We start from the raw sequence: 20826 nt of genomic DNA, 5'->3' as shown, positions 1-20826 counted from the left end.
GGAGTAATACATTTAACACCGCAAGGCTTTCGGATACTGTAATGATAGGGCTCGTGTATGATAACCCTTCACTGCTGCCCATTTATAGAKGAAAGAAAGGTAAGAACAGAGGACTGGTACACACCACAGAGAAACCAGAGGAGACAACACGAAAGAATAAATATCCAAAGCGTGCCTAAAGGAAACTCGCTTCCTCTGACACACACACACACACATTACCCCCCCACCGCAAAGAAGTGCTGCACCCATTTGGCTCAGTTCACTGAAATCGTCTCTGTTCTGYAACGTTCTGCTAAGGGGAGACCTTATCGCTGTCTACAACTTCCTCATGGGAGGGTGTAGAGAAGATYGAGCCAGACTCTTCYCAGAGGCGCATACTGGAAGGACAAGAGGCAATGGGAACAAGCAGGAACACAGGAATTTCTGACTCAATATAAGGGAAAATATTAGAACAGGGACCCAGAGGGGCTGAGGTGTCACCATCTTCGGTGACGGCCAAAGCCGCTGAGCAACGTGATCAGACTGRAAGTGCTCGGAGCAGGAGGCTGGACTAGCTGACCTTGGAAGATCCCTTCCGGCCTCTGCGATTCCGGCCAAGACTTCCCCCAGGATGTGTGTTCCCATTCACCACTGGGGAATCTTTCCTTGAACTTCTATTTCATACACAACAAAGTCAAGTATAAAACCTCATGTTCCAGGTTGCTTCCCAACTGTGGTATTTTTGGAAAGAGTAGCAAGAATAAGTTATTGGAGAAAAAATATTTTTTTCTTTCTTATAGTTTATGCCCCCCCCTTCACTTTTTAATCACACAGGAATGACTACATTACAAAAATCAAAAAGTGCCATATCAGTTTAAATGCTTACTGAATAAGATTTGTGCCTTTGTATTTATCAGCAAACGAAAGTATTTTGTTGAACACCAGAACAGGGATGAAATGAAGAAGCTCTCCAGCCAGACTGCCCTTCTGTTTGCCGTGCTACTCTCCTTGGGACATTACTGCACCAGAAAAGGAAAACATGCTTAACAGTAACTCCTAGAAATTTGACAGGTGGAAGGCAAATGTCTAGTATGAAACTCTAGTACCTCTGAAATCAAAAGTGATATACACTTTGATTTTAAAACAGGTAGGTCCCAGCATGCTGTTTAAGTTACTGAAGAATGCATTAAGCTTATTCCTGGAAATAATTATCCGATAACAGTATCTACCGTGTGAGACTTTATGGGGCACTCCATGGGCTCAAGCGCAAGGTCACAGAACAGGGCACCATGCTCGAGAGGTGGGAGAAGAAAGCAACTCTCCTTGTTTAAATATAAAACGCACCCAGTGCGCATGGCTGGGGCTCGCAGCCCTTTGATCCCCACACCCGTGATACACACCTGAGAGCTGGATGAGAAAATATCTCCTCCAGGTGCAGGAAACTCTAAATTCTGAGCAAACAGTTTGACACACTTTTGGATGGATGTATCAGTAGGGGCGAGGCAACTCTGGTGGTCCATGGCCTACAGGGACAACTTTACTAAACAAACCAGGACTATTTAGTTACCCACCCCTGGCAAGCACGTACAAAAACCAGCAGTGACCCAGTGAGTGATATGCAGAACAATACATTTATCTTACTTTAAATAAATGAAAAGTTGTAGAGAGACTGAACTTCATTTCCCCCTCTGAAAATAARTAAAGACTAAGTGTTCAGGGCCAGCTAGTGCAAATCCACTGGAATGCTTGCATTTAGAAGGATTAGCTTTCGCCATGCCTGTTTAGGAATGCAAAGCCTCCTACATATTGAACTGAACTAGGTCACTAAGTGACTAACTTAAGTGGTTTTAAGCTCTGCAGTTGTGGATTTGCTTTTTGTCCACGAATAATTATACTTGAATGTCATCAGCTACATTTCTGCTATTGCTTTCTGACCAAGAGATTAATGTAATTAAACAAGCTATATGAGAGGAAAAAAAAAACCACCCATGAACAAGGGGATTTTTGTTTTACTGTTCATCTTAAACACCTGCACTTTTTTCTTTCTTTATTCACTCAGCACTCACCTGTAAGTTTTTGCAGAAAACCATCAGCTGCTTTTAATCCTTCTTTCTGTAGCATATTTACAAAGCTGTTACCAATTTTTCTTGCAGAATCACTGCACAGTTACCCACAATGTTGAGTACAAAGGAAAAGATGAGTTTATCAGTGAACGAAATAAAAGATTTTCACTGGAAAAACATGAGAAGAATAGTGCTTATGTCTTGATCTATTTATTCTGCTTAGAAAAAGGAAAAAGTCTTTCATTTAATTAAACTGAACTGATTGTTCTCCGTACAAAGACAGACCTCCCATGTAAATACAGCAGTAGCAACGCACATATGCCCAAACCAGAGAGAACTTTGACTGGCCTGATCTAGTTAGGAGCYGCTAGCACTGAATGAGTAAGCTACTTGGTAAAGAAAGCTTCCATACTTATTTGCCTTGGCTTTGGATAGAAGCAAGTGGAGTGGGTTAGCGCCACTAGAGACCTTACACCTTCTCGGCTGTTAMAAAAACAGCGCTTTCCAACCTGTGGCATGTAGAGGGAAAATTGCCATCGAGCCCAGAATGTGTAATTTCTTCCTGAATCACACTCTCTTGACTATGCACAGCGGAAAAAACAGACTGAGCCATGCCTGTGAGTCAGCTCCGTGCTGTACAAGCGTGCCAACATAGCAACCAGGACGATCCCCAAAGCCCAGCCCTTGTCCTTTTAGCTATGTCATATAGCACAGGAGGTGAAACGCACGGATATATTTCACAATTACTGGGGGGGAACCACACACGCAAGAGCCTGGGGAAACAACAAAGTTTGAACGGTTTTTATTTCTCACCTGTTTGAGGATCTGGTGTGTTGGGGAAAAAAAACAGGGTAGTCTTAACAGTTCTTTAGAATGAAGTCTGTAGATAGGGTCAATACCTTTTATAAGGCCAACTGGTGTAGCTTAGACAGGCTTTCAACTCATAATCCCTTTTTCAGTCCTGAAACTGGAGTAAGAATTTCCAAACTAATTACAAGTTAAGTAAATTCTGTTTTTTTTTCTTCCCCTAAGGTACATACCAGCGTGACTTTCTCTGAAAGAAAASGTAATTAATATCAGAAGAGCGAAGGGGATTTTAGTTGTGCGAGTGGGGGGTGGATGGAAAGAGATATAAAGGAGTCATAGAGTGCTTATTTACGGAAAAGGGAGAGACACATAGTAAATGTGCCATAGACCACTAAGTGGTTAGCAGAAGGGGAGGGCAATTATAACATGCAACCAAGCCAGTATCTCTATTCAATCTATGGGTTTTGAYGTAGAGCATGAAAGTTAGCTATGAAATTTAATGACCAAACTCATTTCTGGAGTATCTGCACATTTTTCTTAAGGATCAGGACTGAGACCAGTTACAAGAGTGATTGTTTTTATGAGGAACATTCACTTGCACAACTTTGAACAACTGTTCTCCAAAATATTATTTTAATTAGATTTTTCAAACAACTGAACTGTTTCTTATTGGGGGGGGGGTGTTTGGAAGGGGTTTTTTGAGGGACTCAAATATTTAGAAACTAAAATTYGTTTAATTTCTAAATATATACTTTTACCAACCACATGAGAGAGAAGCCAAACATGACATACTACTCTCTGATAAACACGATGTTTATTATTTCCTCTTCCCTCCCATTTCTTGACAGAAAAAAAATAAGTTGTGAAAACAGAAAGGTTATGACACATGCTGACAAAACCCAGGAAATTCAAAGCTGGAGCCTGTTGAAATATCTGTCCCAAGCTAATCCCACTCCTCTTCCTTTCTTTACATAAACACTACGGGACAGACAATGTTATCCTCGACCAAGTTTCCTGGCTGGGGTCTAAGTCTGCAAACAGAGGTCATCCTTCCTATCCTCATGCTGCTCCTCTTCACCCTCTTCCAGAGGGCAATTACTCCCTTTGACCTCTCCCTCTAAGTTTTCTCTCTCCAGTAACCATCTCGGGCCCCTCCAACTTAATGCTCCTTCCTCTGTCACCAGTGACATGCAGTTCCTCAATATCACCAAGGTCACTGCTGCTCTCCTGACCCTCTTTCCTTCCCCAGCTGCTGTTTGCTCTATCAGGAGGTCCACTACTGGCTCTCCCTGCTCACTCTGCTTGTCCTGACTAGCCCCAGCCTCTCCTGGCCACCTTGCCCTCTCTTTCTTGCAGCTGAACCCCTGGGGATGAAGCCCCATGACTCTGCCAGCCTTCTTCCCTGTAAATTGTCCTTCAGGCATGTTCCTAGCAATGTTCCTCTTCCCGTCCACCACCTCAGTTCTCTTCACATTTTGCAGTTTTCACCATTTTCAACTCCCTACTAAAGCTCTTCTCCTTTTCTCCCCCTTTCTCCCTAGCATTCGCCTAAAGATCCTGGAAAGACAGATGTATTTCGTTTTATAAAAAACATCTCCAAGATCTGGCACTACACAAAAGCTGGAAAAGCTTGCTCATCTCTCCCCAATCTTTCAGCATCACACTTATATTCGAGAATATGGTCCAAGACTCACCCAAACAACATGCCTATCCACTTCCTTCCTCAGGTCCCTCTCCAMAGATAAGGATATATATATACACTCTCATACAGAAAAAGAGGGAGGAACTGATGCAGCTACCACTGACTGACCTCYCCCAGGCTGTCTTCATCTGGACAAGAAAAAAAATAGTCCTCCCCTGCCTAGATTTTGAGATGAGCAGTTTTTGCTTCTCTGCCTGGGCTGCTTTTGATCCCCCAGGGGTACAGGGAGGATTATCACCTCCAAACTTTGCTTCGCCAGCAGTTCCAGCAATTGCATCAAGAACCATTTGATTACTGCTTAGTTTCTCTTTCCCCACTGGATTTATGAGTTCGCAGAAACTACTAGTATGAGATCTCTTGAAGAAGGAAGTGTGGGTGTTTAATTCTCCAGTCTTCATTTGCTTGTGTAAACAATTTGTTTTCTCCTCTCTCCCGGGACAAAGAGTTTCGAAATAGGTATTTTAGAGGAATAAGCTGTGTTTGGTGAAATGGTGAAACTGGGTCAAAGGACTGACTACAGGAGACCATTCAAAAGTAAAACACATAGATGACTCCAGAGGTCTACTATATCAAGGGGTTTCTGTTATGTATATAGGTTAGATAAAGAGTCTTAGTCTCACATTTTTGTATTTTTGATCCGAATCATATGATGAAACCCAGAAAATGAGGTACCAGTCAGATGACAAGACATTTTCTAGGTTTAATTCTTGCTGCCACATGGGTGCCAGAAGATTCCTGTGACTGCTAGCACCAACAGCATTGGCAATAATAGTGCGTGGGGAGCTGGAGCAGACTGCCAGGTACACTGGGATACAAGTTTACTTGCTCTTTTTACAAATAAAAAATTAACTCGAGTAACATAGCTAACAGAAACAAGTTATTCCGCAGATAATAAACAGAAAGCTGCCTATGGGTGAAAACAGTTCTTGTGGTTATGTACCACAATTTCAAGACTTACACTTAATGTGGCATTTTATTGCTCCTACATTTGGTGCCAATTTTTATACAGCTTCTTTGTATCAATTCTGTGCAGTGGAAAACAAATCTTCACTGACAAAGTCTATCAACTGCTCTTAAAATAAACACCAACAAGTTCATCTCTCGCTGTTTTTATGCATCTCGGCATCATCTGCATAAACACAAACCCACGTCTCCAGGGAGTCACAAATCTCTCTGAGCAAGTAACTTGACCTCCTGCAACCGAGCTAAGGGGACTCAAGTCAGCTCTAAAACTCACTCTCTCTTTCCTGTTCTGCCTTCCCTCCCCTTTGCAGGCCCTGGACCTTGGCCTCACACGTGCAGGATCACCGCCTCTGCCAAGTCCTGTGTCTTCCCCTCCTTGCAAAGCCCTGCCACACCCCTTGCTGGAGAAGATGACCATGCACGAGGCCCAAGGAGCTGGTTATGAGCTTCCCCCTTAAAGACAGAAATCAAGCACGCTCCGTTACTTCCCAAAGCCTGGCTACAGGATAACTGGAGCTGCACATAAAAACCTGGCTGGGGTTAAAAGGCACCCCCCCCCCAAGTAATTAGCTGGCATTCGGCGCAGAGAAACCCTTGTGGACCAGGAAAGCAAGAGCCTAGAGGGACTGCTAGTCCGCTCTTCCCATGCCTTCCTTCACCAGCCAAGAGGGACTGCTGCAGCCAGCCGGGCTTCCTAACGCTGCTATGGGCTGAAGCAGCGAGCAAAGCTCTCACCTCTCCCCTGCGGCCCAAGGTGCAACGGCAGCAGCCGCCGTCAGCTGCAACCCTGCGTGCATTCAGCTCACAGTTTTCAAGTTTATTCTTAGCTCGAAGGGCTGGAAACATTTTTTTTTTTTTTTTTCCTTTTCCCCTTTAGATAAAAAGTCATATTCCGCAGGACAGAACTGCTGTGGTCCTTCCTGTCCAGGGAAGCTATTGTTCAGCAACGCGCTTCAGCGGAAAGAGGCCCAGGCTGCAACCCCGACTTTAAATACATCTACCACACCAGTGGGCAAATCGCTTCCCACGCTCCGAGCCCGTTTCTCCTTCTACGCTTTGTCCATCTTGCCAGCGAGATGCCTGCTAGGCCTTCTACCACTGCTTCTTTGCAYGGCATCAGACCAACCAGGTAGACAACCACGTGCCACCGCCCCGACAGAGCATCACTATCCATGTGAAGAAGTGCAGGTTCGGTGAACCTTTGACGCCTTCTGCTCATTAATCTCCCTTGATCAGAAACGCGTTCCCTGCCCACGAGCAGCTTCAAGCAGCTGCCTCAGCTCTGAGCAGCTCATCACACAAAAGCGCATCTCTCCAGCATCCTCCAACGTGCAATTGCACACAGAGGCACGTACGCACCCTCGGGCACACATTTCATGCCCCCACCCAAGTTACACTGACATCACCATCCTGTCATCCGGCCTGGAACAGTGACACTTTAATTGGTCATTTCATGAGCAAGGCTGGAGCTCTGAGATAAACAATAAATGATAATGTTGCCCCTTCCCAACAACACAAGTTATTTATGTGTAGCCTTGGGAGACCAGAATTTAAATTATGACCCTTTTATGCGCAAAAAAACTCTTTTAAGCACTTTGCAGAAGTAAAACAAAAAGACCCATTTTTCCATAATTTCCGTTATCAGAAGAGCTGAAGCTTTCAATAGTAATATACCCATCTCTAAAGACAAATGTGTACATAAATAATTGGAATAAAAACATTTTTAAAAATGTTTGATCTGCAGGGGTTTTCCTGCTAAACATGTAAACTTTATTTATGGCAATAACTTCCCACACTTACTAGCTATTTGACATACAAGCATGTTTTCTGACAATTCAAAAAGAGCAAAAGTCGGTTATATTATCAAAACTACCAAAATGATTAACATTTCTTTTACCTGCTTGGATTTACTCCCATTGCATATGCTGCCGCTACAGAACCCTCAGTTATCTGAGGCATTTCTGAATTACGCATTTTATTCCAGATGTTCGGCTTGTTGATGTGGGTCAACGCAACCACCCCAAGCTGTCAAAGCAAGGAATCCCACCTTTCGCAGCCTCACTGGCATACATTTAAATTGCTCCGGTAGCTTCCCTCGCAGCCACAAAAAGCCACACCAGACAAGCCAGTCAGGCCAGAAAGACTCTGATACACAGGGCTACAGCTTTACTCAGTACAACAGTCCTCACACTTTAGCCCACTACCATCACGACTCTCGACCTCTGCAGCACAGCAGCGTCACCTTCAACGTGTTTCCTTCAATTCAGCTATACCACCATCAGTAACAACGGTGTTGAGGGATCGGACCACGAATGAAAATCTCACTACAACACGTGCCCTCTGCACCGATCTTTTCCTAGGTTCATGCTGTGCAATATACTTTGTCAAGCGTTAATGTTGGACTGAGCACCTTCACATACCAGAAAATGGCCTAGTTTCCCTCAGGGATGAGCCTGCCCGTTCCCAACACAGATCCAAGGACTCCAACACACTGAACTGGATCCAAAAGAGTAACGGCTATGGCCTTGCTGGGGTTAATGACTGTCTGAAAGGCAGGGAACAGACGCTAGCCTAGAAATAGAGTTAGGTAGCCAAGCAAATAACCGTATCGCCTTCAACTAAAATCTAGCACGCTCGATAAAAACTGACAACCAATGCCTGCCACTGGTCACTGGATGAATAAAAGCAAGGAATTCCACAAAAAGGTGAGTCACCCTACAGACACAAGTTTGTTCTACCCCGGCATTAGCACTGAATCAAGTGTGCTCCTCATTTCTGCAGGAATAAACATCTCTACTTCTCAGCGGAATTCATGAGAAAATGGTGGCAGAGATGCATGACATGAACATCACAAGAAGCTTCTTCCTGCTGTCATCAAATACTGCATTACACTTGACTAACAATTTAAAAGTTAAAAAAAAAAAAATCACTTTAAATAATATTGCCCTTCTCCATGGTCTCCAAGTTTGAAATGTAAGAGTTGGGCAGTAATCACACCCTGATAGTTCCCAAATTTGTGCAGCACCAAAACAGACTACCAGATAGTGAAATGGAAATCGGATGCAATCCACAATCCGAATTCAGGGCAGAGACCACTGATGAGCATCACAGGCTCTACTGAATATCATTCTTGTTCAGACACTCTTTGCCATGCAAAGTTTGACACACACGTTAAACACCTAGATAACAAAGCACGGTAACAGAGGCAGATGATTTGGGGACTGGGGCTACAATTATATCTGTCTTCTTAGAGACAAAAGGTTTACAAGACTACTTACTGTATTTAACTGAGACCACCCACCTCCTGTTTCACTGATATTCCACAACCGGGATGACACAAATAAGCATTAGGTAAAAGATAAGGGTCTCGTTCTTACACTGCTTCTCTTTTTTCTGGCACTGGAAACTCATTACAAAGATGGCTCTACAGCTAAGCTTATAATGAGTGCATTATTTTCACAGCGTTGCCTGGAAATCTGCAGATAAATATAACTTTAAAGAGAGCCACGGAGTCAACTAACGTATCTCGTCCTACACAGGACACCTGATATCACACAGTGCTGTGGGAGCCTCTTCCCAACTACCTGCTCGCTGAGGGAGCCTCGGGTTTCCGGCACACGGCTCCGACTTACTTTGTTGTCACAGGCAGGCCATTGATCTGGTTTTTACACAGCCTTGGTATATTCACRCCCAGCTCTGGATGCCAGCTGTGCAACTGTTAAAAAAAACAAGAAAAAAGCCTATTGTTCATCAGGTCAGGTTAACCCCAAACTAGTTCCATTTAATTAGGCTTTGCCTGCCTGCCAGAGCAGCTTTTCATCTGTACTTGAAAACATCAAGCTTGCTGACTGATAGCTGTAGGTCATTCTAAGCCTAGAAATAAAAACATCAACTTAAACGACACTGAGGGTTTAAGGAATGCATGTTTTGCTCTCTGGCAGTTCTCCCAGTAGTCCTCTCCCAAAACCCAAACTCTTCTCATACCGAGTGTGCTGGCCCATCAGTTTAAGGCAGTTACATGGGCCTAATTAACAGTTGTCACGATTAACATGGTACAGAAAAAGGGATAATGACAAAAATTTTCAAGACTAGATACCCCAGAAAGTCATGTAACTTCTATAAATTGTCTTAAGAAGCATTAAATAGCCATAATTTCAGCTGGAGTATCAAAGCTCAGCACTGTTCAGTTTTCGCYGAATATTTATCTAACAGTTTAGAGGCTGCATTTAAAGAGGGAAACCTCCGATTCCTATTAACTGTTAGTAGGCTTAGGTTACCATTCCTGGGCAAAAGGATGCCTTAAAGGATGCTTTTATGTCCCTACTCAGTCTGCTAAACTTGCACCTGTTTTTTAAAAAGCTGTTGCACACCCAGAAAACACTGTCAGCATCGCTGGCAACTGCAGAACGCCCCACGCTTCTGAAGGTCTGGCAAGCGTCTAAGCTGAGACTTAGTAACCTCACTTCAGCCAACTTTTCTGAAAATTTGGGCCAAAATCTTCTGGAAAGGCTGGAATCATTAAACCAGGTCGCTCCGAGTTTGAAAACCGAGCAGCTAGTTGGAGACAGAAAAGGGTCTTCTGGTTTTTTTTACACTTGTTGGATTAAAGCCATAAAGAGTAAATTAGAGAGACAGAGAGCAGAAATAATCAGTGCAATTGCAAGGACCTGTTCATCACTTGCACAATTTTTTTGTGGCGTTTAAATCTTGGACCACTTAATGCCATGTACTCAGGTCTGGTTCCATGAAAAAAAGTTGTAATCAATCTGTTTTCCTCCTCAGACTCGTGATTATAGAGTCCTGCTTCCTCAGCTGAGAGGACAAGCTGCTTTACTCACAGATACCACACATAATGAGCCTTTTCCCCATTTACACGAAATGCCATGCTTTGCATACTGTACGTTCAGAATATATACAGCTTTATAAATGACAAGCATAGTATATACAACCCATAAGTCACTAGASTCGATGCATTATTTTTGCTAGGACCTTTACAGCAGTTTTAAGAGTTAAACGAAATCTGTTGGCCTATCCTCCACTAGAGCTCATTTAATAAAGAGCAATTAAGGAAAAGCATGGCCAGAGAAAAACTGACGGATCATCAGAGCTAAAATTATAATATATTAAGTATACACACCTGGCCAAATGGAAAGTTTACCGAGTATGAGATGGGCTGAACAGATTGTCTACCTTTCTTAAATTCGTTGTTCTTTCAGATAACGCACCAGAATGCGGTAAAATACTCCAAATCAGATTTTGCTAGTTAAATAAAGGCTACCCACCCGTTCTGCGCGACTCAAAAAGGACAGATCAGCTTTGATAACTCACAGGGAGGAAACGCTTGTARCCAGTCTGTCCCTGCCTCAGCCCCCGAAAGGAAACATCCTTATAATGGGAATTGCAGAGGGAATGTAACACCCACCCACGCTTGGGAACTGGAAGGTACAAGGAAAAACAGCCAACCAGCCAACCCCAAGGAGTCTGCCCATCACAACTGATGCACTGCCTCCTAGCAGGAGGACTTACAACTGTGTTGCTAAGAACGTGCATTTATTTGTGAAAGAAAAGGCGATATGAAACTATGCATTGACATTTTAAGACAACTTTCTTCAGTTCACCGCTTATAAGTTAGTGCCTCTGTCCAGCAATCTGCAGTTAAACATACGGCCCCAAACACCACAAAAGGCATCAGCGAACTTGGCAGAATATTTGAGAGTTCCTTGGCCTGAAACAAAGCTTAAATAAAATAAAAATTTAAATTTAAATATAGCTCTCAAGCTGTGATATTAAAAAAAAATGTTTCCAGCACACTGTGGAGCAGTAAATGCAAGGCAGGTCTAGACTGACATATGGCAAATAGAAGAATATGAGCAGTAAGGGAGGATGCCCAGTCTGTCTGCAAAAAGGGTGTGCACGCATTAGGATACTATCTTTAGCCATGGACAAGATGGGCAAGAGGGAGCCAAGACGCTTTTCTGGCTTCTAGAGCTGTTGTTAACGATATGGGAAATACACTTGAAGTGATAGCTAACATATGTCCTATCATTCATGAAATACCAAGGGACGAAATAACATTTTTCATTTAGACGTTTAAAAAAAGCGAGTCCACAATCTAATAAACCGATATTTATCTTGGCAGCTCATACCTCCCAGAAAAAGAAAAAAGATTGCAATAAAGTTAAATATTTTAAAGGACATACTAAAAAAATAAAATAAAATAAAATAAATAAAAGGAGTATCTTTGAATTGATGAGCTGTGCATTTACCTAAGTAAATCAAACATGAATTACAAATTTTTATGGACTCATTAAATAGAAAGCTTGAATTAACCCAAGGAAGGTTTACTGCTCTCCAGATGCTGAATCTTCAGATTCCCATCAGATAAGCCAAAAATTCCAAGCAACCTAGTTCCCAAAGAAGTATTTACTACATAAAATGAGGAGCGCTGCACTAACACAAGCTAGCGCCACGGTTCTCTGTGTAATTGCTCACGATAAGTCGGTAAGACTCAAGCTTTTATACTGCTCATTAACTTTGTTAATCATTTTTATTTTATTTAAAGTTCCTAGATTCCACCCCACATTAAACTAGAGCTGTAGTCTATTTTTCACAAGGGAGGTGGCGCCTTTTTGGGACACAGGAGGGAGGCTAACAGACTCTTGATCCTCACTTGTAATTCTGACTTAACTGCAGAGTTTTACAAGTCTGACATATTTAACTAGAGGAAAAGTTTACTCACTACCCAAAGATAATTTTCTAACATTTCTGGTTTTTTTTATAACCAGTTTATGAAGACTTCAGCGGTAACTCCCAGGTCTAACACACGTTCAGAGAAACACTTAAGAATTTTATTGCAGCTATTATTTAAATCAGTCAAGTTAAAGTTACTAGCAGTAAAAGTCATAGGACTGAAAATTTACATTTTCTAGTCATACCTTCCAAAACTGAAACTCTTGTCAAACACTGAGTTTTTGATCAACTTCCAAAACAACCACAATTTATACGGCTGTCTCTAGACCGTAATAAAAACTGTTTACAAAGCAGGGTTTATAATCTGGCACATGAGCAGACACAGCATAAATAACATACAGTATCCTGAAGTTCTTCCAGAGACACGAACCAAACAGGTGTGGTCCTTAGCAAACATGCTGCAAGAACCCTGGCTTCCTTCTTCATAGCTATGCAAAATGTTTAAATTAGCACGTTTTTCCATCTTGCATTAACTGCTCTGAACACTGAGAAGCCATTTTTTTGTTTAAATCCCCAACCACAGCCAAAATAGCTTATTATGACAATCTAGTGTGTGTTGGCATTCCACAGTTGCCAACATCTAAATGTTTTCCCTAGAAATTATAGTCTCAGTAAGTCATGCATCAAAAGCATGCCAAGGCCCCAACCGGAAGGGATGTATGTTTATYCTTGTGATGGTTACGTTATTTTTACGACGAGAAATTCAGTTCAAAGACTGAATTTATTCACCAAAATTGATGAGCCATTTCTTAGGCGAGTAGTTCCATACCCACACCTCCGTCTGGGCCTTATTTAATTCCCAAGTATAAGTTATCACAAGGCTCAATTACAGAATTAGCACGAAGCTGGAGGAAAAAGCAGCACCCTGCCACATTGGCTCCGGGGCACAGTTTGCACTGGCATAATAAGAGCTGACAATTTTGTCCTTTGCTCCACGTAGGGGAAACCACGCTGGGCCACAGCACTTGGCTTTTGCCTTAAGCACCTGACCAGGCACCTGCAGGGCAAGAAGAAAGATGATAGAAGAGGACACTGTTAACAGAGCAAGTTATTTCTCCGTGCACCGACTCAGCGTGCTGCTCTGATCGCTCATTCAGACCAGTCCCGCGGCTCTGCTTTCTGCCATTCTCCCACGCTTCACAACTAAGTCTTCATGTGAACCAACCAGCTCTGTGAGGAACACAATAGTTTCAAGTCAGTCAAGCAAATATTCCAATCATTTTCCGCACATTCATTCTCCTATGTATTTAAATGTATTTTTGACATACGCTCATATCTACTAACAGGAACTAGTAAGCAAAGGATTAAAAGGAAGAAGACAAGGCTAAGGATCCTCAGGTAGGTTAAGAAAGGGAATGTCATCACATGTAATACATCAGACATGAGAGGAAAACCAATAGGACAGTGGGTTATTTTGATGCTGAAAGTATGTTTCAAAAAACTCTGGGTCAAAGAGCTCTGGAGTTAATTATTGGAAAGTAGGRATTTGTATTCAGCAAATATAAAGTAACAGCCAAAGAAATCACTTAGGATGCAAAAAAGTAAGAGAATCATTTACAAGTCCAAAAAGGTCGTCCCCCCCCCGCTTTGCAAGCCACTTGTAAGACCGTGTTTAGAGTACTGTGTCTAGTCCTGGGCATTTAGCCAAAAGGCATTCACATTCTGGAGCTGATGCAGCAAGGAGCAAAAACAGCTTTCTTTTGAGGAAAGCCTCTCAAAATTAAATTGCTTCAGCCTCTAAATCTGTATACACGAGACTGGAACAACCGATTGTTAGCATCCTTCACCAGCGGCAACTTATGGTGCTGCTCTGGCTCTAACGGAGCTACACTTGTTTCCAGCTAGGGATTTGTCCCTTAGTGTTTAAATACCTTACAAAAATGATTCAGTGATTTCCACTCAGGAAACTCAAAACTCAGGAAGATGATATCTGCCCATGAGTAAAGCAGGGCTTTGACTCTTCAGAGACAGGAAMCTAGATGCAGGATCCTCCAAAAACGTTCATTTGCAAGGTTGTCTTTGGAAACATTGTTCCAAGATTGCAGGGAAAAAGAGAATGCACTTCCTTCATCTTATCCTAACTCTGGTCATACTCCTCCACAGCACAGCTTCATTCACTCTGTTTTTACACAGCACCCAACAGAAAGGGATTCACTGCTGGAAAATCGTATATTATGATAATTACAGGCCAGGAAAGACTTTTTTCCTGTCAAATGATCGTTTGGACTCCAATAACTTGCTTCCGCTACTTTCACTCTCTCATGGTGAGATTTTTATACTTCTCTTCCTATTTAAGCCAATGGTAGAATCCCTACCAAATTCAAGGGAACAGTGTAGCATTAATGCTCAGCAATTTTCAGCTGAATCAATTGTTTAAAAAAAACTACAGAGAGAGTGGGACTGAGCTCCTAAATTTCCTCTCCCTGATATTTGATATGTATAATTTGTCTCTGCTGATCTCAAGGTAGGAAAACAAAAACACCAAAAAAAAAAAACCCACATCTATTTTATCAGCCAGCTTCTTTTCAAAGACAAATGACTCTGGCTGATAAAACCCAGAATCGCAAGCCTCAGCTTAGCACTCGACATACAGAGCGAATATTCAAATGAATCGAACGCGATGCTTACGTGTGAGTCACGCTACAATACTGCATGATTAAAAAAAATCCAAGACCCTCCTCAGCCTTTCAAGATCAAAGCACTGAAGTCCACATGCAGTTATAACTGCAGCAAGACACCCTATGTCAATACTGCGTTCAAATAATCGCAAATGAAATTACCTCAGAATGAATGGTAGGCAAAAATATTCCCAAAAATATTCCCATATTCTGAGCTATACAACGAATGGGTGAAGGCCACTGAAAACCAGAGTCTTGCTAGGATAAGACAAACAATTTTTGTTGCAACTCTGCAGAAAGATTTTAATGTATTCTCTAAGAGAAGTGACCAGTGTTATGTGAGAGGGGGGAAAAATGCACRGAAATACAGTTTTAGCCAACCTGCAAAATAAATGTTCAATTTTAAAGAAGTTAAGCATGGGCTCTACATATATAGGCTCACATAAAAATTACAAACAGCAAAAAGAAGTTATAAGGATAAGACCAAAATCTTGGGCCTGATTCAGCTTTCACAACTAATAGCATGAATTCAGAAGCAACTCCACTGAAGTCGATGGAAATGTAAAATTGTAAACGTTCACATAAAGAGAGAAGAATCAGGCCTGTCTTCTCTTGAGCTAGGAGTGATCCTCACAAATAATGGACTTTCTAAGTCTTAGAAATTCACATCATTCTGCTTTTGTTCTTCTGAAAAATTCAAGAAACAACTCTTGGTAGGAGAGAGGCAATTATAACACTTGCATGCTATGATTCCCCCTTCCTCTGAAGCCTTGGGCACCGGACACGGGTTCTGGTATAATGCCCCTAACGGCATCTACCCGCTGTTGAACCCGACAGCTCCTTTCTTGGCCACCAGCCCCTCCATGCATCTCCTCACCCAACTCCCGCACAGGAACACTTCTCCGCCACGCTGCCCCGTGAAGGGGCAAAGCAGCTCAGCCCAACTTCCACAAGAACGGCAGCGAGAGGGAGGCTGGCCCAGACGCCCTGGAGGCATCGGGCTGGCCGGAGGGGGATTGCTGGAGGGGCACGGCCAGYTGCTGCGGATGGAGGCAGCTGCCACCCCTCCCTGGCAGCCAGCCCCCTCCTGCTCAGGATGGGCAGCACAGAGGAGCGCGCCTATTAGGGCATGTTTTCTGCTTAAACACTCCATCCTCATCCTCGTGATAAAATGACAGGCCAAAGGGTAACATCCCTCAGATTACACTGGGCCAAGGGTCGCCTAATGGCCTGTGCTGCACAAACACCTCCCTGTTACTGCGTTCTGGCTGGGCTGGCTCCGCAGAGGACACGTGCACCTCCTGTTAATAGGCAGCAAGCCTGCACTTTAAGCATGCTTTTCACAAGGAAAACACAACGCAGCAGTTAGAGATGAAGAAAACACTTGCGTTTCCATACTGCACTACCGTTGTGTCCATCTCCGCAACCAAATCATCAGTTGGAAGAGCTGGCGCTTTTAAGGGCAAGAAATCCAGTGTGGAAACAGCTATGGACTAAGACTCACCTGTGGTGCCTGCTAGGTCCTTCAGCTCCTCTCATTTCTGCTGCAACATTAAACAACTGCATAGGGGAGAAGAGGGTAGAGGTCTGTATGTGTCATCTCAGCCCATCTATGAGAGCCTCGAAGCCTATAAGAGATCCTCAAAACAGGCTGTGATATCACATCACCTCGACGAAAAGCAGGATCTGACCATCTAAAGCACTTCAGATGCAACAGCCAGGAAGGCGAAACAGTAGCAGCCGCTGATCCACCAACAAACTGCGTTGCGGCTCACGGCAGCCAGGCAAATGAAGAAGAAAGTTCCACATCGCCGCCGACCCCCTCTCCTCACCCTCCCAAACAGCAGTTGCTCAGGTTCCTCAACAAGCACCGTAGGCTGAACCATAACRTGATTTAGATTTGGGGTAACTGCAGGTGGTAAAGTTAAAACTAATGACAATAAGTAGCTCTATTCTAGGTCACAAGCACCAAAAACGCCGAGAAGCGGACATGACATCCTTTCCAGCTTTCAGTACTGTGCTTGATACGAAGAACACGCTGCTTCAACAGTATGAAATAACTGAATTACATTACGTGTCCTGCTGTACCATTTTATCTGTCAGAAAACACTTTTTCCAGTGTTCTAAATTCAGAAATGTATCGGATATTACATGCTCATAAAAAGCCTCATATCCATCCAAATCCTACTACATCATCTCTGCATTTCATTACCAGATGACTTAATTTCACGTACAGTGCCAAATACCTCGTTACACTTCCCTCCCCCCTCCCAGTACACACTACCAATTTAATGATAAACGACTCGAACAAAACAAATGGTCTAACTGGCAACACTTGGCCCTGAAGAGCCTTCTCCCCAGGCAACTCTCAAGTAAGGAATTTTAGCGGGGTGGGGGATTGCCAGACACTTGCATACCGTGATAAATCTCTGGCTACAGATTAGAGGTATCATAAGCCTCTTATTTTCAACATCTGCATGATGGGCCAAGTATTTGGAGCCGCAGTCAAGTACTGCTTACCCACGGAGCCTGCAGTACACATGACGACAGCACCAGGTTTCTGCACCTTACCCCACTGAGGTGCCCCTCTCTCAGCTTGGAGTCACAACGTCCGGAAGGTAAGACCGCGATTTTGCTGCTGAGCCCCTTTCGGCTTCTGATCCTAAAGCCCTCAGTGATCCTACAGGGCTGATTAGTGGTGGCCGCGGTTTGGAAAGGTTTGCTAGGGGAAGGCCTGCGACCACACCTACCTTATCTAGCACTGCCCGAATTCACTGCGCCTCACAGGAGATGAATTACATTACTCAGCACTAAGGCACAACAGCCACATTTTCTAGTAGATAACAGAAGCCCTTGAATAGGTACATTGGCGGTACTGTTTTGCTTTTAATCTTTTTAAAATAAGCAGTAGCTCCCTCCTGCAAGAAAAAAAAAAAATCAATCCACTATTCATTCACTGCCTTAGAAATCACATTTTGTTTTATCTTTAGAAAACAATCCAAAAAATCCTCTAAGCCTGAGGTTAAAAAAAAAAAAAAGCGGTCTTCTCCTACATTAGGCATACGCTTCAGAGCGACATCAGCCAGCCTTCCTGGTCCTGTCAGCCGAAAACCAAAATCTTTACATGACTGAGCGCATGCTGTGCACTCCAGAACGCGAGGGAGAAGGACGCTGTAGCCAAGTTTCACGCAGTGACCATGACCACATCTCCCAGTGGGGCCTTGGGGTTGGACTGACGAACAGTAAGTTGCTTGGTCTTAGAGCAGAGCCTTAGAGCAACCTACCAAAATCAACCCCCATAGCCCCTTACCAAATTGTGCCAGGAATGCAAGTTGCCCACAGCCCCCTTGCCAGCAGAGCCTCATATCACCCATATAGCGTAGTCCTGACATAAGAGACTTTGAGCTGCTCAGAAACCCACAGCTGGGCCACCTGCACTCCAAATAGCAGAGCTCTTTCATTCCTGGGTTTGTACCRTGTCCAGCACAAAAGTTTCTCAGGGCACCAGAGGTTTTTTCAAGCAACCTTGAACTCCTGAAGCTGAGTAAGACCAGCTGCTCAACACAGGTTGACATTCACTGTGTCTGCCCTCTTAAACCCTTAGCAAAAGGGGTAACCTACATTACCGTACAACACTTTGCTACTGGGCTACTGTACAAGTAAGTCCTGTCAGCCTGACCTGCCAGGGATACCTTACCCTGGAAGCCCATTTCCAACAATACTGTCTGGTCTGCAAACCTAGCGAGGAGGAGAAAAAAAAAACAACCAAAAAACCCACCAAACACCCTTTACTAAATATAAGCAATCCAATCCACAGAAATCTCTTYAAAAAGAAAGAGTCAGCATAAGCTTCAAAAGTGATTTGGTAGGTGGATTCCTAGCAAGATACAGGAACCGTGTTTCACATAGCTGTTTCACCTTCATTTTCAGAAGAGTCAATATTTGCTGATATTCTTGGTAATTATTACTTAAGTTTGTGTTTAATTAACACAAAGAATGAGGCAGTGGATATAACACAAATCCTCTCAATGAAGTCAAATGCAGTCTGGTATTTCAAACTGCAAAACACAGGGGACTGTGCCACATAAAYGTCTCCAGAATCACAGCACAATTTTCTTGGTTATCTGTGTGTTTTCAATAGACAATTCTAGTTAGCATAGTCTTTCTCCTCATCTGATTAAACATTCAATAGTATACCTGATCTGTAAGGGCCTTAACAACTAAATATTTTTAGCGCTAAACAGATCTAAAACTAATGAAACAACACAGATCTGACCCAAGGAAAGACGAGAGCTTGGCTCTACAGCCATGCTGGCACACCTTATCCCAGCAAAAGAGCCAGGACAGATGTAGCTGAACTGAAAACGGAGTTGCTGCAGGTTGGTATAGTCACAGCTCCAAGTAGCTGTTCTAAAGCAGCCATATAATCCACACCTGGACAAGGGTGCACCTCTGTAAACAAAATTAACTTAATGAGTCCCTCAGCTGGTCTCCATAAACTATGCTCTAACGGCACTCCTGCAAGCACTGTCATGTTTACCCTAGGGACTTTAGCCAGCACAGAAACGCCAGTTGGAAATCATGTTTTGCTCAATCCTAACCAACACAGCTGTGCTGGCAAAAGCACATCAAGATGTTGCCTACCTGAAAGAGCTTAAGAGTTGCACTTTGAGCAGTAGGTAAGTGAAATGCATGAGCTGCTTGGAGGCGTGAGGAGACAAAGAAATGAAGCCAACAGAGAAAGTACAGGTTTCTGCTTTTCCACAAGCGATCCCATCTGCGTGGTTTAAAAATCTACTTTTACAATCAGGTTTGCAAGGAAACGTCAAGGAGGACGAACGGGCAAGATACGTGTTTTATCCCCCTCTCCTGGCACGCAGGAACCCCCTTCCCAGTCGGAAAAGGGATGTACCTGTCCCATGGCCAGGCCAAGGACCCTTCACTACACCTGGCCCGACTACCCTCGGCGATTCGCGTTGCAAACACACTTGGAGTCTCCGCTTCCAAGTCGGCACGACGGAATCGCGCGGAAGGCAATGCCACGCTCCCTGCTCGTGGGCACGGTCGCGAGCGGGGCCCTGCGCTCGCTTGCAGGCCTAGGGGCTCCCAAACCTTTCCGGCCCCTTGCTCGGACGGCGATGCCCGGGCGCAGGAGGAGGCCTGCTGCCCCCAAGCCCCCAAGGACACCGGCCAAGCCCCCAGGCGCCTCCCCTGGGCTGCGCGCACCGCGGGAGGGCAGGTAGCGGAGGGGGAAGCCGGGCAGCGGGACAGGCGAGCAAGAGGGCCCAGGCGGCGGCTCTTCGCKGGCTTCAGCCTCCCCTTCTGCTACCTGCTCTCGGACGGGACGAAGGGGCCCCGTGGGCAGCCCCGACCCGGGCTCCCGAGCCCCCGGCCCGGCTGCCGCCGCTGTCACTCCCCGCGCTGCTGTCGGCGAAAAGCCCCTAAACCACCAGCCCAGAAACGGCTTTTTTTTGTTTGTTGTTGGTTTTGGTTTTTTTTTTTTTTTGGCGAGGAAGCCGCCCTCCTCCTCCTCCCCCCGGACACGAGGCGGCTCGCTCGCAGGCTGCCCTCGCCCCGGCGCCCCCCTGCCCTCTCCCCTCTCCCCGCCGCCGCCGCGCCCGCCCTTACCTCGCCCCGCCGGCCGGGAGCGAGCCGAGGTCGGCGGCAGCCGCCGCCGGGCTGCAGCCGCGCCGGGGCCGGGGGAGGGAGGCAGGGAGGAGCCGGGGCTTTGTGCCCGCCGCTCTTCCCGACCCTACCCGCCGCGCCGCGCTGGCCGCGGCCCGCCCCCTCCCGTGGCCCCGAAGCCGGCTCCCCCCTTGGGGGCGAGGCGCCTGCGCCATGCGCCTTCCCCTCCCTCTCCCCGGCAGCCCTCCCCCTTCCCCACGCGCGTCCCCTCCCGGCGCGGGGGGGGGAGGACGTTCCTCACAGCCCCCGCCATGTTCCC

General features: G+C 44.8%; 1 protein-coding gene across 3 annotated transcripts in view; it reads right to left on the bottom strand.

Moving 5' to 3' along the window:
* RIN2 (Ras and Rab interactor 2) overlaps window positions 1-20566 on the bottom strand; it is an 83749-nt gene extending 63183 nt beyond the window's left edge. The window contains exon 1 of one of the 3 annotated variants that reach the window (XM_026060207.1): window positions 20511-20566. The gene's annotated coding sequence lies outside the window, so the exon portion shown is untranslated. Of the gene's footprint in view, window positions 1-6249; window positions 6270-9146; window positions 9319-20510 lie in introns of those variants that run through there. The other 2 variants (XM_026060206.1, XM_026060209.1) reach the window with 2 other exon arrangements.
* Window positions 20567-20826: the final 260 nt, after the last annotated feature.

Source organism: Apteryx rowi, unplaced genomic scaffold (assembly GCF_003343035.1).
Source record: "Apteryx rowi isolate R43461 unplaced genomic scaffold, aptRow1 scaffold_167, whole genome shotgun sequence".
NCBI lineage: Eukaryota > Metazoa > Chordata > Aves > Apterygiformes > Apterygidae > Apteryx > Apteryx rowi.
Note: the sequence above shows the minus strand (reverse complement) of the source record. Positions and strands in the feature narration are given on the sequence as shown.